A 16,912-nucleotide genomic window follows, 5' to 3' on the forward strand; every position below is an offset into this window, starting at 1 on the left:
TTTGTATATCTTCTTTAGAGAAATGCCTACTAAGATGCTTTGCCCATTTTTGTAGTTGAGGTATATTTGACATGTAATGTATCAGGCATACTCAATCACCATTCATAGTCAGACTTTTTTCTTGTGATGATAAGAGAGCATATCTTAAAAATTATTTTATAAATTTCAAATATATAATACAGTATTGTTAACTATAGTCAACATGAACGTGAAAGTATTAGTCACTCAGTTGTGTCTGACTCTTTGCCACTCCATGTACTATATAGCCTGCCAGGCTCCTCTGTCCATGGAATTCTCCAGGCAAGAATTCTGGAGTGGGTAGCCATTTCCTTGTCCAGGGGACCTTCCTGACCCAGGGATTGAACCTGAGTCTCCCACATTGCAGTCACATTCTTTACTGTCTGAGCCATTAAAGAAGCCCATAATCACCGTGCTATACATTAAATCATCATGATTGATTTATTGTCCATTTTTCAATTAGGTTACTTTCTTTTTTATTACCAAGTTACAAGACTTCTTTATATATTCTGGACTCAACTTGCTTATCAGATGTAACTTACAAATAGTTTCTCCCGATATGTATATTGTCTACTCACTTGTTGATGGTATCCTTTAAAGTACAAAACTTTTAAATTTTGATGAGTCTATCTTTTTTATTACTTGCGTTTTTGATATTATATCTAAGAAAGCTTTGCCTAACCTTCACAGTCATCAAAGTCTACTCTGAGATTTTCTTCCAAGAGTTTTAAAGTTGAAATCCTTACACTAATGCATATAATCCACTCTGAGTTAATGTTTATGTATGTTGTGAGGGTGGGAGTCCACGTGTGTAGCCAGTTAACCTCAGTATCATTTGCTAAAAAGACTTCTTCCTTCCACTGAAGTGTCTTGACACTCTTGTCAGCAATCAGTTGCCTGGGGTTCTCTGTGGCGCAGTGGTAAAGAATTCACCTGCCAATGCGGGAGGCACGGATTCAATCCCTGGTCCAGAAAGATCCCACATGCCGCAGAGCAGCTTAGCCCGTGCACCACAACTCCTGAGCCTGTGCTCTAAAGCCCGGGAACCACAACCACTGAGCCCACACGCCACAGCCACTGAAGCCCACACACCTAGAGCCTGTGCTCCACAAGAGAAGCCACCGCAATGAGAAGCCCATGCATCGCAACTAGAGGGTAGCCTCTGCTCGGTGCAACTAGAGGAAAGCCCATGCAGCAGTGAAGACCCAGCACAGTCAAAAATAAATAAATAAAATTAAAAACAAAAATCAATTGACTGTAAAAGTAAGGGTTTATTTCTGGATCCTCAGTTCTATTCAGGTGATGTGTGCCAATACAACACTGTCTTGATCACTATTTTTATGATAAGTTTTGAAGTTGGGAAGTATAAGTCTTCCAATTTTGTTCTTTCTCAAGATTGTTTTCATTATTCTGGTTCCCTTGAATATTGTGTGAATTTCAGGATTGCTTGTCAGCTTCTGCAAAGAAGTCAGCTGATATTTTGACAGACTGTGTTGACTCTGCAGATTAGTATGTGGAGAATGGCTATCTATTCATCTGTTGGGATGTCAAAGCAAAATACCATCAATTGACTGGGTATTTTGTTTCAATGGTTATCTTTATACTAATATCTTAGGGTAATATTCTTAATCCTTCTTTTAAAGATGCTATCTGTTGTAGCATTGTCTGAAGAACTTTCTATAATGATGAACATGTTCTGTTATCTGTGTTCTCCAGTGTGTGAAAGATGTACTGGCTACATGTAGTAGCCAGTGGAGCGCTTGAAATGTAGCTAGTATGATTGGGAAATTGAATTTTATTTAATGATAATTAAAAACTAAGTGGCCATATGTAACTGGTGGCTGCCATGTTGGATGGTAACAGAGGTTTTGGTTCCTTACTGTGAACAGTCCTGAAATTAGTACCCTCTTCTTCCCCTTTCCTTTTTCTTCCCTAGGTATCTAATCCACGTAGTGCTACATATTACCTTTAAGGCAATGAGAACGCTTTGTTGTTGTTGTTCAGTGGCTAAGTTACGTCCAACTCTTTGTGACCCCATGGACTGCAGCGTCCCACGTGTCCCTGTCTTTCACCATCTCCTTGAGTTTACTCAAACTCACGACCATTGAGTCAGTGATGCCAACCAACCATCTCATCCTCTGTTGTCTCCTTCTCCTGCCTTCAATCTTTCCCAGCATCAGGGTCTTTTCCAGTGAGTCAGCTCTTCACATCAGGTGGCCAGTATTAGTGCTAAATACTACCTTTGAGGTAAGGAGCAAGCTGACATTATACATAATCTTGCCCTTCCCTCCCTGTTTTTAACAGATGAATTTTGTCTTCATTATTGGAAGATAGAACAAATAGATAGTATTTGTCATCCTTTGGCCTCCTAATCTTCATTCTACAGTTAAATACATTTAGTGGTCACTAGCAGTTCTTATAAAAAGCTTCTCTAAACACTTCTTGATTGTCTGAACCTTGTTGTTTTGTAGGTCGCTCGGGCAGGGCACAAAGCAATGTTCCCTGATTCTTTCAGCTTCATCAGCTTGTTTGTGTCCTTTAAAATGGAAGATCACTTTGGCTGAAAAAAGAAAATTCTTGGTTCACATTTTCTTTCTTTGGTATCTGTACTTTATTACTCCATTGTGTTTTAACTTAAAAGTGTTCATGAGAATTTTTGGCTGGTCCAGTGGCTAAGAATCCACCTTGCAATGTGGGGGACCCGACTTTGATCCCTGGTGGGCGTCCTAAGATGCTTAGTTGCCACAGAGCAACTAAGTCTGTGTACCACAATTACTGAAACCACACCACAACCAGAGTCCAAGAGCCACAATGAAAGACCCAAAGTGCCGCAACTAAAGACCTCGTGCAGCCAGATAAATAATGAATATTAAATTAAAAAGTGGTCCATAGAGGTCTAGTCCCCTGGAAGTTATTTGGTCATTTTACCTAATGTCAGAAGGGTTTCAATTCTATAAAATCTGATACTTTTAATAGTCTACGTCTCAGAGTTGACTGTTCTTGGTTGTATGTCCCAGGGACATCATATCCTTTTAAAATACGCAGGTTTGGAACTTCCCTGGGGGTCCAGTGGCTAAGACCCCAGGCTTACAATATAGGGTACCTGGGTTTGACCCCTGATAAGAGAACTAGATTCCATATGCTGCAGCTAAGACCTGGTACAGCCAAATATTTAAAAAACGAAAACAAAAAACACAGGTTCAAGTGATTGTTTTTTGTTTTATTTTCCAGAAAGTTTTTTTTAAAAGTATCTTGTATTTGTTCTATTCCACAGTGTTGCTTTTCTGAAGTTGAGGGCTTGAGTGGAGGAGGAACTTTTATTATGTATGTGTTGAATCTCCTTAGCCTGTTTTCTTTATCCATCACTTTCACTTGAATCCTTTGGAAGACTCCTTTTATTGATTTTTTTTTCTCCTTTCTACACTATTTTTCTGTCCTAGTTACTCTGCTGGGTTTTGTGAGGGGCTTTGAGGAAATTGGGAAACAATGCCATTGTTACCAAATTTCCTTGATTCTTATTATTTTTTAAAGCTACTTTGTTAGTGTCACTGTATTCTGCTTACAAAACAACTTCATAAACAAAGGGGAAATGCCCTTAGAAATATACTAATTCTAAAAGATTCTCCCCCATCTTTTTATACCAAACAAGGTAACTTGAACTAGTCCAGTTAAATCATTGTCAGTTAGTGAGTCCATCTCATTTTGGTGAGTGCACCTCCTATGGCAAACAGTTTGCAAATTGAGGTGAGAAATTTCCCAACAAAATGCTCTCACAAATAGTTTTGAGGTTGAAAATCAATAGTCCATGAAACTGTTAAACTGAACATTTCAATAATATGGGAGAGCTCTTTGCACTTCTCAGTAATCAAACTTATAATCAAACTCAGTAATCAAACTCATCTTTGGAACCTGGTCCAGATGATACGGGTCTTTATACAGCAGCCTCATTGGTTAAGATGCTAATTACCTGGGCCCAAGAACTTGAAGAGCCAAAAAGTCAAAAATCAAGAGAACTTGGTTGGTTGCTCTGATCAAATGATGCCTCCCCTCAACACTAGCCTCATCAGACCACCAACTGAGGACACCTAGAAGCCATGTCCACTTCACCACCTTTTTGATTGGATTGTATTTGGTTAAAGATCTGAGTGTCTCCTTCCTACTGATCCTCTGACTCTTGAGGGTCATGGATAACCACAATAAATCTTCATCCTGGAAAGAACACACACAGATTTAGCATATGTTAGAGAAGTGTGTGTTAGCTGCTCAGTCATGTCTGATTCTTTGTGACCCCATGGACTGCAGCACATCAGGCTCCTCTGTCCATGGGATTTCCCAGGTAAGGATACTGGAGTCAGTTGCCATTTCCTTCTCGAGGGGATCTTCCCAACCCAGGGATCAAACCCAGGTCTCCTGCACTGCAAGCAGATTCTTCACTGTCTGAGCCATCAGGGAAGTCTGGAGAATCCCGTGGACAGAGGAACTTAGCACGCTGCAGTCGACGGGGTCGCAAAGAGTCGAGACAACTGAGCTACAACACACACACACACACACACACACACAGAAGAATAATAGATTTGGATCATGATTTGATGATCCCATCTGGTTCATGGTAAAATCCCCATTTTTTGATGTGAACTATTTATTGGCTAGGGCACTCCATCCTTTTAGAAATGATTTAAGTCAGCTTGACTCCTCCCCTTCTTCCACATCACATTTCACTGTCTCCCCAGAGATTTCCTGGGGTCTCACACATCTGCCCGTTGCCCCTTACAAGATTGGATTATGGATTATCTCCCATCCATTCCTGTTCCATGAACATCACTTCACCTCCCCTTGGGCACCATTGTCATTCCTTGACCACATGGCTGCAGTTGACAGGATTTGGGAGTGCGAATGGAGTTACGTTTGAGGGTTTGAGGAAGTTTTTGGTTCAACATTCAGACTATACCTTAAAGTCAGATATTGGACACCGGTTTTGAAAAGTCCCTTGGGCTTCCTTGGTGGCTTAAATGGTAAAGAATCTGCCTGCAATGTGAGAGAACCAGATTCAATCCCTGGAAGATACCCTGGAGAAGGGAATGGCTACTCACTCCAGTATTCTTGACTGGAGAATCCCATGACAGAGGAGCTTGGTGGGTCACAAAGAGTTGGATGTGACTGATCTACCAACAGCCGCTGTTAGAGCAGCACCAGCCACTCCCCACTAAGCCATCACCTCATTTTTCCGGGCTCCTCCCTCCTTTCTTCGTATAACTAATCTCTGAAATGCTAATGTTCTTAGCTTATAATGCAGAACAACTTAGTTCTGGTTGACTTGGGGTAGCTCTTCGGGATTCAGTGCCCCATCAATGTGTTTCTTGCTAAATAAAACACGAACTGTTCCAAGGAGAATCTCTCCTAGGAGGCAGAACTGCTATGGCTCATTGTAGGTTTTCTCTTTTCTTTAGCTTTCTGCTTCCTTTCTTCCTGTATACCTGCTCAGAATGTTTGAGGTGAGAAGGGAGGGAGGAGGGGAAGAGAGTTCAGATGTAGAGGACTCATCAAGGAACACTTTCTGGAAATCAGGCGGAACTCAGCTGTGCTGAGGGACATCCTGGGGTGTTCCAGGAGAGGGCCGAGGTCAGAATGCGGGAGGAAGTCTGGCCTGGGCCTGAGAGCAAGCCTGCAGTGCTGAGCAGGAGCCACTCCAAGAGCTACCCCTCAGGGAGGTATTATTATAATGATGCCTCTTTTACACACAAGAAAATGGGGACTTAGAGGGATTAACTAGGGAAACTTCACTCTTAGTTAATACTGCAACCCACTCCAGTATTCTTGCCTGGAGAATCCCATGGACAGAGGAGCCTGCTGGGCTACAGTCCATAGGATCACACAGAGCCGGACACAACTGAAGCAACTTAGCACACATGCAAAATGATTTTGCTTTATTAAAAAAAAAATTGAGGGACAAACCAAGTGTCAATGCCAGTTCTTTTATTTTTATAAATATAATTTAAACAGGAAGGAGGGAATGGTTGTTGGTCTGTGGCTAAAAAGATGAAGAATACTGCAAGAACAATACGATTTGCTCTATTACAAAAAAAAAATCAAACAATTGGTTTATTTGAGGGGTTTGCCTTAAAAAACATGACATATAATCACAAATAAATAGGTTGATTTTTGCTCCAAGTTACAGCTGCCTTTTTTCAACATTTCTACTTTCCTTGGAGACTGTTTAGCAGGGTGACAGGCACTCCCATCCCTGTTTGCTTCAGGCAACCCAAGAATGAATTTATCCAGGTGTTAATATCACAGAATGAAAAGGTAAACTTGAATTCAAACTGTATTGTTAATTATATACCTACTTAAAACACAGGTCTTTGTATATATAAACAAAAGAGTAAAACTTGTACTATGCTTGTTTTCCTCTTACATTTCTTTAAATCCTTTTAGACAGAGACTTGTAAATATTGTATCCTTATTGCAGGAAGGGGGACCCCTTCCAGGGCCCGAAACTGGGCTCTTGTCTAAAACTCGGAAATGAATTGTTCGAGGAGACACATCTGCTGACAAAGCAAGAGATTTTATTGGGAAAGGGCACCTGGGTGGAGAGCAGTAAGGTAAGGGAATCCAGGAGAACCGCTCTGCCACATGGCTTGCAGTCTAGGGTTTTATGGTGATGGGATTAGTTTCTGGGTTGTCCTTAGCCAATCATTCTGACTCAGAGTCCTTCCTGGTGGTGCACACCTTGTTCAGCCAAGATGGATGCCGGAGAGAAGGATTCTGGGAGGTGGTTGGACATGTGGTGACTCCTTTTGACCTTTCCCGAACTCTTCCGGTTGGTGGTGGCTTATTAGTTCTGTGTTCCTTACCAGGACCTCCTGTCGTAAAGCAACTCATGCAAACAGTTACTATGGTGCCTGGCCAGCGTGGGCGGTTTCAATCTGTGTGCTTCGCCTAACATCCTGACTTTCGTTAATCCCAGTTTTTAGTAGCCTTTAAGTGTACAGAGCCATGAGAATCCCCCCTTATCTGTGGCTTTACATTTCATGGTTTCAGTTACCCAAAGTCAACTGAGAGCTGAACATACTAAATGGAAAATTCCAGAAATAATTCATAAGTTTTAAATTGCAGGCCATTCTGTGGAGCATGATGAAATCTCCTACCGTCCTCCATGGGACGATGCGTATGTGCTCTGTTATTCAGTTCTGACTCTTTGCAACCCTTTGGATTGTAGCCCGCCAGGCTCCTCTATCCATGGGATTTTCAGGCAAGAACACTGCAATAGGCTGCCATTTCCTTCTCCAGGGGATCTTCCTGACCCAGGGATCGAACCCACCTCTCCTGGTCTCTTGCATTGCATGTGGATTCTTTACTTGCTGAGCCATTGGGAAAGCACATGGCACAATGAATCATCCTTTTTCCATCATATTCCGCCCTTAGTCACTTACTGGCCATCTTGGTATTATAGTGCTAGGGTTAAGTAACCCTTACGTTATTAACAATGGTCCCAGAGCACAAGAGTGTTGCAGGGAGGAGCCAATTCTGACTTCGTTTTGGATCTGTTACTTTTAACCTTTGCTTCCCTTTGCTTTTGTTCACTAAAAGGATACTGTTTATACATAATAGCCTGCCTGGGGGAACCCTGCCCCTCTGCCTGAATATTAAACCAGAATGCCTTTGTTCTAGACCCTGCCCACCCATGGCGCCAGGAAAAAAGAAATTAACATCCCCTTCTCAAGGCTTGTCAGTCTAGGAGATATTTGCAAGATTAATGGCCTTTTTACTTTATTCCCTCACCTCCCCCATCTCTGTTCTATAAAAAGAACCTGGCATCCAGACCCACCCCAATAAAATGGTTATTTTGAAACATCTGTCTGCTATCTTCTAGGTCAGCCAGCTTATTCCTTGCCTCAAAACACTCTGTCTCTTGGTTAATTGGCCTGGCATGTGGCAAGTAGAGAGAGCTTGGACTCCTTTGAAGGAGGAAACAAAACAGGCTCCATCTTGAAAGCAGGACTCCATCCTGGGCTGGACTGTGGACTTTGAGCTATATGCCCAGTATCTATAGAAACAACATACCAACTGGAAAACCAGACACCCCCCACCCATGAAAGAGCCCCAGGGCTCGTACCTAGACTCTCCATAGCCTAAAAGAATACCCTAATTTTCTTTGTAACCGAATAGAATCATAAATTCTATTATGCTTATTGGGGTATGACCACAAGCCTATTGATAATTGTCCTCTGTTAACTACCTAGACTTAAGGCACATGAATCATGGGTTAACATTGATCATATCTTTCTTTTCCTTTGTTCTGACTAGTTTCAAGGAATTTGGGGAGGTGGGTTTGAGCACGTATACTTAGGTTTTCACAATAGGTTTTCACAATAACTGGCGGGGTCCTTGGCTAAGAGGAGACTCCGCCTTGGGCCTGCAGGTGTAATCAACTGCACTCCACTATCTGCATTGTCCTTCTGAGTGAGTTTGTTTCTCGGAATGCACGGCTGCAACCCCTTAACTAGAGTAGTGATGCTGGCCATTTGGATCTGCCCAAAAGAAGCCATAAAGTGCTTCATTTAAGTAAAAAGGTAAAAGTTCTCAAGGAAAGAAGTCACATACCATTAAGATCTACAGTGAGAACACATATTCTATCCATGAGATTGTGAAGAAGGGAAAAAACTCATGCTAATTTTGCTGTTGCAGCTGGAAAGCACCACAGTGTGTAATAAATGCTATGTTAAAATGGAAAAGGCATGAAATCTACAATATTTTGAGAGAGACCACATTCACATAACTCTTATTATACTATATTGTTAATTGTTATATTTTTATTATTAGTTAATCTCTTACTGTGCGTAATTTATAAGTTAAACTTTATCATAGGGATGTATGTATAAGGAAAAAACATGGTATATATAGGGTTAGATACTATCCACGGTCTCAGGCCTCTACTGGGCACCTTGCAACATATTTCCCACAGATAATGGGGGACCTTGTCCTTCGGCTCCAAGAAGCTGGAAGTAATGAGCCCACCAGCTGGCAATGCAAGGCTGATGGTATGTAACGTGGTACAGAGAGTCCTGAGGCCAGGGTTTTAGCCCCGGTGTTCTAACTTGCCGCAGGAACGAGTCATGGCAGCCCCTTGCTGTAAAACGCCAAAGGTCAAGCTGTGTTTGGACTTACCGTCAGTGGTTGTGTTTCCCGGTGTTGGGTTATCTTTCATGTGTTATGTTCTGGGTGGTTCTAAATCTGAGGGGAGCAAGAGCACCATGATGCACAGCCCTGGGGGACCAGTCCATCCCAGTATGAGTGGGTGGTACCTCCGGAGTTGTGCACCTCGGGGAACAAAGGTGGTGGCCTTGTTTTCTCAGCCGTTTGCCATCTTTAAGAAGAAGTGTGTATGTCCTTCTTAAACTCCTTTTCTCACTCTCCACATCAGGTTTTTTCTCTCGTCCAACTAGCTGCCATCCATCTGGACTGCTTCTACTTAGTTTTCTTTGCTAATTCTTTCTCTTTCCTACTAAGAGTCTTGCATTCTTTCTGCTTGGCATACCTGTTCTCTAGATCAGGGGTCAGTAAACTATGGCTGATAAGCCAAATCTGGCCTGCTGACCATTTTGTTGAGTGACGTTGTATTCGGATTCAGCCACGCCCATTTGTCACGCATGGCCAGTTTCATGCTGCAACAGCAGAGCTGAGGAGCTGACCACATGGCCGGTAGAGTCAAAACTATTTACTGTATGTCCCTTTGCAGGGAGTTTGCTGACCTCTGCCCCAGATAGTTCTCTCTTCTCCTCTGGCCGGCAATGACCTCTGATGATGACTTTCCAACCTATGAATTCAGCCCCAACCTTCCTCTAGACCCACACCTGTCTCCAGGTCATTTCAACCTGGATACCCTACTCAGCATCACAAACCTGACTCGCGGTTTTATTTATCCTGGATCTCTGCCTCCTTGCTGTAAGGTATAGTTCGGGCTGAGGCAGAAAAGGGAAAGACGACCTCAACAGAAGTAGGTTACCTTTATTCAGGCAAGGAGGGGCGACAGTCGGCCTAACGACCAGGCTGAGCGTGGACAGGGATCAGGGAGGCTCCATATTTATAGGGAGGTTTGTGGAAGCGATAAGGGAAATGTTAATCAGGCGGGATGTTTTGGGTATTCTTTAGTTGAGATGGCATTTGTACTTGGGCAGGGGGTGATAAGTCTTCTGAGCAGGTGTAGGGGGTGGAAGGTTTCTGGACAGTGGGTGATAAGTCGCAGATAGATGCAAGCTGCCTGGAGCATCAGGGAGGGAACTAAAGTTCTGTTTTGTTTTCTCCGAAGTTAGATGATTCAGCAAGGGCCTTTGAAACTGTTGTTTTCTTTTCTAGGCCCCAAAGACTCCTTCATTCCAGACCCTGAAATCATAAAAAAATGGGGAAAAGGGCGCCATATCTCTCTGGCTACTTCCTGTTGAATAGGGGCTATGATTTTGGGTCTGGAATAGGGGATCGTCCTAGGGCCCAGGGTCTCCTTTTTCTGAGCTTGGGGTGAGGCTCTCGAGAAGAACAATGGTCTTGACCTGATCTCTAGAGATGGCCCGAATCCGTTCCTGGAGAAACCTTTGAAAGAGATTGAAGAGACAAGGTCCAAATAAGAGGAATAGAATGATAAGTATCAGTGGTCCCAGGAAAGGGAGCAACCAAGGGAGGGCCTGTTGGAACAGGTTTTGGGGACTGTAAAGGTTTTGTAACTCTTTTCTGCAGCGTTCAATTCTGTCCCTAAGTTCTTTGACTCTGCCCTGGACTATGCCTGTTTCATTAATAAAATAGCAGCAGTCGTCTCCTAGGGAAAGGCAGGTCCCTCCCTTTTCTGCGGTGAGAAGGTCCAGGGTGTGCCTACTTTGTAGGGCCACAGGAGCTAATGAGTTAATTTGTCTTCGAATTGAAACTAAGGACTCCACTATCTGTTCCATGTCTTCATTAAGTTCTTGGGACAGCTTGTAGCAGAAATGGGCAGAGGTCGAGATGCCTCTAATCCAGGTGCCTAGGGCTGCTGCTATGCCAGTCCCAATCAGGGTGGGGGCTATGACAGCTGTCTTTTCCTGTGGGAAAGTTCCCCTTGGGGATAGACTATTTGTTCTACCTCTTCTTCTTTGAGGAATGTTAGGCCCGGGGTCAGGAAGACCAAGATGCAAGGTCCAGGGGGGCCCAGGGGGAGACATGAATATGCGTAGGTCCCGCAGAGAATGAAGATTCCCGGGTTGGTGCAATTATTTGTGCTGTTCCAGAGAACCCAAGTGGAACAGAAGGAGGGAGCAGAGTTTGTAAGACCAGTGTAGTTGGGACTAGAGTAGTTAATACAGGTTAGGTTTGAAGAAGCTGAGAGTAGGACGTTGTCAGAGACTGGCCCAATGAGTTGTGTACTTTTTGTTGGGAAGGGGCGGTATAGTTGCCCTGTGACAGCCAGGTTGAAGGTAAAGGCATTGCTATGTGCGGTGAGGGAGACAGTGACATGCATGTCCAACACTGGGATGTGTGTTGTGTGTACTGGAAGAATTGGAAGGAAGAGTTGAGAAGGCGGGTAAGGTTCTGGTTGCCAGAGGGAGGTTTTAGGAGAGGCTGTAATTGGGAAAGGAGGTCTAGGCGTTTATAAGGCTCAGGGGTCGCCTGTAACCGGGAAATTATATTCTTTATGACTTGTTTCTTTTCTCGATTTTGATCTAGTACCCCGCCCCCGTCTGAGTACCCCCAGTGGGTAATGGGATAGAAACCTATGTTTCTTCCGTTTGGCTTATGGCAGGTACTCATGAAACTCCCTGTCTTTTGTACCTTAACAGTGAGTAGGGATTTGGACTTTCTGCCCCTGAGGTTCATGGTGCGTGGTTTTGGAGCTGTATTATAACATGAGGAATGTACATAGGAATAAATGTCAGAGCAGGGGCAGGGAGTAGCCAGAAGGCTGGGGAGTTCAGCAAGGATAAGAAACAGGAGTTACGGGGCTGTTAGTTAGGCTGTCGCTGCTGCTGCTAAGTCGCTTCAGTCGTGTCCGACTCTGTGTGACCCCATAGATGGCAGCCCACCAGGCTCTGCCGTCCCTGGGATTTTCCAGGCAAGAACACTGGAGTGGGTTGCCATTTCCTTCTCCAATGCACGAAAGCGAAAAGTGAAAGTGAAGTCGCTCAGTCGTGTCTGACTCTGTGCGACCCGATAGACAGCAGCCCACCAGGCTCCTCCGTCCATTGGATTTTCCAGGCAAGAGTACTGGAGTGGGGTGCCATTGCCTTCACCGTGTTAGTTAGGCAGTGCAGAGGAAATAGCACCCTAGGAGTAGAATACAGCTAGCAATGTAGGCGATACCCATGGAAAGACGAAGGATAGGTGGCCAGTCCTGAGAGGAGACAGTTACTAGGCCTATAGCAAGGATTAAGATTCAGAGTGCTATTATAGTTAGAGAGACAGGGAGAGGGCAGTCAGGGCAAAGGGGAAAAGGCCCCAAGTGGGTGGTTGTTTGAATCTGAGGGAAACAGTGTTCATTAGGATGTAGAATAATGTAGAGAATGAAAGTAAAGAAATCAGTTTCGTCTGGACTCAGATTGTAGAAGGTTCCCTGGAGACACAGTTGAGACACCCGTGTAGTCAGGTCTTTGGAGGAGGTTCCTGTCGGGGCGCTGGTCCAGAGGTCTGGTAGTAGTTGGGTCAGGAACAGTTGTAGGTTGAAGAGAGTCCAGGTCATTCAGTGTCCTCTTGGATGGTTGACAGAGGTTGTCGCCGGGTGAATTTTAAGGAGGTGGGTCCTGTGAGGGAGACCTGATAGGGGTCAGTTAAGGAGGGCAGCGCAGGGTCGGAGGGGACCCGTTTTAGGCAAGAGAGGTATACCCAGGAGGTGACCTTCTCGAGTTTAGCTGCATTTGGGGAAAGGAGGATGATTTTGAATGGTCCCTGCCACTTTGGGGTTAGGTCACTCTGGAGATTATCAGACAGATAGACCATGTCCCCAGTTTGTAAAGGGGGCAGGAGGCTTGGGGGCCAGGGGCAGGCAAGGTGTGGTTGACGTATTTCCAGAGGGCATTGCGGAGTTCTGCCAGCAGAGGGGAGTGTAGGAAGCTTGGTGTGGGAGGAGGTTCGGGGGAGTCCAGGAGGGAGCATGGGCCTTCCACACATCACCCCAAAGGGGCTCAGCCCCTGGGGCTTTCTGGGCAAAGCCCATATTCTGAGGAGAACAATTGGCAAGTTTAGTCCAATCCAGATGTACTTCAAGGGTTAGTTTGGTAAGGGTTTCTTTGATTATTCTATTCATCCTTTCTACCTTTCCTGAGGACTGGGGATGGTATAGAATGTGAAATTTCCAGAGTATCTGTAAGAATTGGACAAGTTGTTAGGTGACCTTGGATGTAAATTCCGGGCCATTATTAGACTGTAGGGATGAAGGCAGGCCAAACCTGGGGATAATTTCTGTGAGGAGGATTTGGGCCACGGTGTGGGCTCTTTTGTTTGATGCTTCTACCCATCCCGAAAAGGTGTCCACAAGAACCAGGAGGTATCTGACTCTCTGGACCAGGGGCATATGAGTAAAGTCTATCTGCCAATCCTGTGCTGGGAGGCTGCTTCGCATTTGATGGGTTGGAAAGGATGTCGGTTTAAGGTTGGACTTGGGGTTAGTACGTTGACATGTTTGGCAGGAGCGGGTAAGGTTATCTAAATTTTGTTGGTCAGCGTTGGATATGGGGAAGTGGTTACGAAGGAACTGTTGGAGTGTCTTGGATGAAGGATGAAAAAGTGAGTGTAGATAAGAGAGGATTACAGTGCCATCAGGCACTGAGGCATTATGAGGAATGAGTATATAAGGGTCGATTTTCCAAATTGACAGAGTAATGGAGGGCTGATTTTTGGCCTTCGGGAAACTCCAGAGACCCCCTTGATTGTGGGTTTTGAGTCTTGGATTGGGCCAGAGTAGGAAGTTAAGAGAGAGAAAGTGGCTCCAGTGTCTACTATAAAAGAGGTCTTTTTCCCAGCCACTACCCCATCTACCCTAAGTTCTGAGCTCGTGTTTGGGACACGGGCTGGGGGGCTGGAACCTGGGCCCCATCATTGGAACAACTCTCGTAGGGTTGGGCTAGGATTCTGAGGAGAAGTGGGGATTTCCCCAGATGCGCCAGGGCATCCCTGTGGACATTTCTCTCCAGGTCTGGGATGTTGGGGACCTCCCCAGGGGTGCCAGGGCGTCCCTAGGGACAGTCCATCTTCCAGCGTCCCCACTAGCCACAGGTTGGGCATGCTTTTGTGGGAGGGCGCGGGTTTGGGCGTGCCTTTGCCCAGTGTCCTGACTGGTTGCATCGGAAACAGGGTCCGGGGGGTGGGGTCTTAAGCCCCGTTCTGGGATGACTTGGGCCAGGCTGATCTCTTCCCTTAATTGCTGCCACCAAAAAAGCATATTTAGCTGTTCTCTCATGATCTTTTTCTCTCTTAGCCTCCTCCTCCCTATTATTGAACACCTTGAAGGCTACTTCTAGAACGTCTCTTTGAGGGGTCTCAGGGCCCTTTTCTAGTTGTCAAAGCTTGCGTCCGATGTCAGGGGCGGACTGGCTGATGAATTGAACGTGAAGGTAGAGTAATCCAGCGGGGGTGGTGATATCTAGGTTGGTATACTTCTGGACTGCCTCTGTGAGGCGTGCTAAGAATAAGGCTGGATTTTTGTCTGCCCCTAGGGTGATTTCTGACTTTATCATAATTGACATGGATATGAGTATTTTTCTGCATTCCTTCTAGAATGCAGGTAATCATATGATTGAGTCTTCTGATACCTGGGTCACCGGGCTGGTAAGTCCAGTGGGGATCTAACTGAGGCACCGCCTCATCAGCAACTGGGCTATCCAGGTTTGGTTATGTAAATGATCAGCATGGGGTTTTGCCGCTTGCCAGATACGATATGGTCTTTTTCGTCAGGGGTGAGAGTGGCATTTAGGATATAATATACGTCACTCCATGTGAGGTTATAGGCCTGGGAGAGTCTCAGGAATTCTTTTCTGTATCTGGTAGGATTTTCAGAAAGTGATCCTAACTTTTGTTCTATCTGGCTCATATCTGACAATGAAAATGGCACATGGACTCGGGTGGGGCCCTCTGGTCCTGCTGTCCTGCCACCTCTCTCAGGGGAAACATGTGTTGGGTACGTGACCATGTGGCTGGGGGTTGGGGGGGAGGTAAAGAAGGGGGGAGAGGGAGTCGGGGAGATGGGGTAGGGTTAGGGTTAGGGTTGGGGTCGAGGGGGAGTCAGGAGAGGTTTCCGGGCCAGTAGGTGAGTTGGATGAAGGGGAAGGAGAGGGTTGGCGGGGTAGTGGGTAGGGAGGGGGCTTGTCCGCGGTCGAATTCCAGGGGTGTGGAAGGTCGGTGTGGAAGGTTGCGGTCTGTGGTTAGTTGAGGAAGAAGAGCCCTTTTGCTTGGGAGGCAAGGTGCATAGAAGAACCTCGTGGTTGGAGCAGGCCTTGCATAGGGAGGGCCTGCTCCGAAGGGCCCAAAAGGCTTGGGCATAGGGGACCTCGGACCACTTGCTATTCCATTTAAGGAAGTCTGTGAAATTTTGAAGAACGTTAGTCAAAAGTGCCTACTTCAGGCCAGCGGTCTTGGTTGTCTAATTGGTATTGAGACCAAATCTGTGTACAGAGTTGTTTTAAACGGTTAGCTTTGAGTTCAGTGAGTGAGAGTGGTTTGAAATTTTTGAGAACACAGGTCAGAGGGGACTCTTTTGGGACAGACTGGCCAGACCCCATAATCGAAAGGCAAGCAGAGGCTCCTATTGAGAGCTCGAGTCCTCATCCGTAGTTGCAATAGGAGTTATGAGAAGAGAGATCTGTGTCGAGGTGGAGCGTCCCCCACCGTCGCCTAGAGTGGCCCTGGGCCGGGGGTTCCCAGGACCCAGAGAGGACTGAGTTCTAGGCCACCTCTAGAACACCGTCCGGATCTTACCTTAATCTAGGGGCCGGCTTGAGTGGAGTGTTGCATGTAGAGCAGTCGAATGGCAAGAGTTCCCTATTCCGGAGGTCATCAGAGAGAGAGAGAGAGAGAGAAAGGGGGTAGAGCCAAGGCCTGGGGTAACACAAAGCATCAATAAAGCCTTAGCACAAAGTTTGCACCACTCACGAAGGCACTGGGTGTCCCCGAGGGGAACTTGAGCCCTGGCAGAAAAGTGAGCGGATGTTCACGCTCCCAGACTCCGGGAAAAGGGAAAACAATGACAGGGAGGGCAAGTGAGAGGAGTACCTCACCCCTTCCTGGTTTCAGCACCAAGAATGTAAGGTATAGTTCAGGCCGAGGCAGAAAGAGGAAAGACGACCTCAACAGAAGTAGGTTACCTTTATTCAGGCAAGGAGGGCAACAGTCAGCCTAACGACCAGCCTGAGCGTGGAGAGGGATCAGGGAGGCTCCGTATTTGTAGGGAGGCTTGTGGAAGGATAAGGGAAATGTTAATCAGGCGGGATGTTTTGGGTATTCTTTAGCTGAGATGGCATTTGTAGTTGGGCAGGGGATGATAAGTCTTCTGGGCAGGTGTAGGAGGCTTGCTTTAAGGATCAGGCTTTCACATTGCATTGTATGTTTCACCTTGAATCTGTAACATAAAGTGCTGTGGGGGTGGCAATGTATGTGCGTGTTCAGTATCTCAGTCATGTCCAGCTCTTTATAACCCCAAGGATGGTAGCCTGCCAGGCTCCTCTGTCCATGGAACTTTCCAGGCAAGAATACTGGGATGAGTTGCCATTTCCTGGCATTTCCTGGATCTTCCTGACCCAGGGATCGAACCTGCATGTCCTGCATCTCCTGCACTGCCAGGTGGATTCTTCACCTGGCAGGGCATGATGTAAAAGTGAGGGCTTTTCTAGCCTGCTCCTTCCTCCAGGCAGCCTCCCTAGATGCCCCAGATACACGACACCAGCCC

General features: G+C 45.7%; 1 pseudogene; it reads right to left on the minus strand.

The window, feature by feature from the left end:
• Positions 1 to 10,003: 10,003 nt before the first annotated feature.
• Positions 10,004 to 12,779, minus strand: LOC147349048 (syncytin-1-like; annotated as a pseudogene).
• Positions 12,780 to 16,912: the final 4,133 nt, after the last annotated feature.

Source organism: Bos grunniens, chromosome 21, assembly GCF_055505025.1.
Source record: "Bos grunniens cultivar Pamir isolate PY7600 chromosome 21, Bosgru_T2T1.0, whole genome shotgun sequence".
Classification (NCBI taxonomy): Eukaryota; Metazoa; Chordata; class Mammalia; order Artiodactyla; family Bovidae; genus Bos; species Bos grunniens.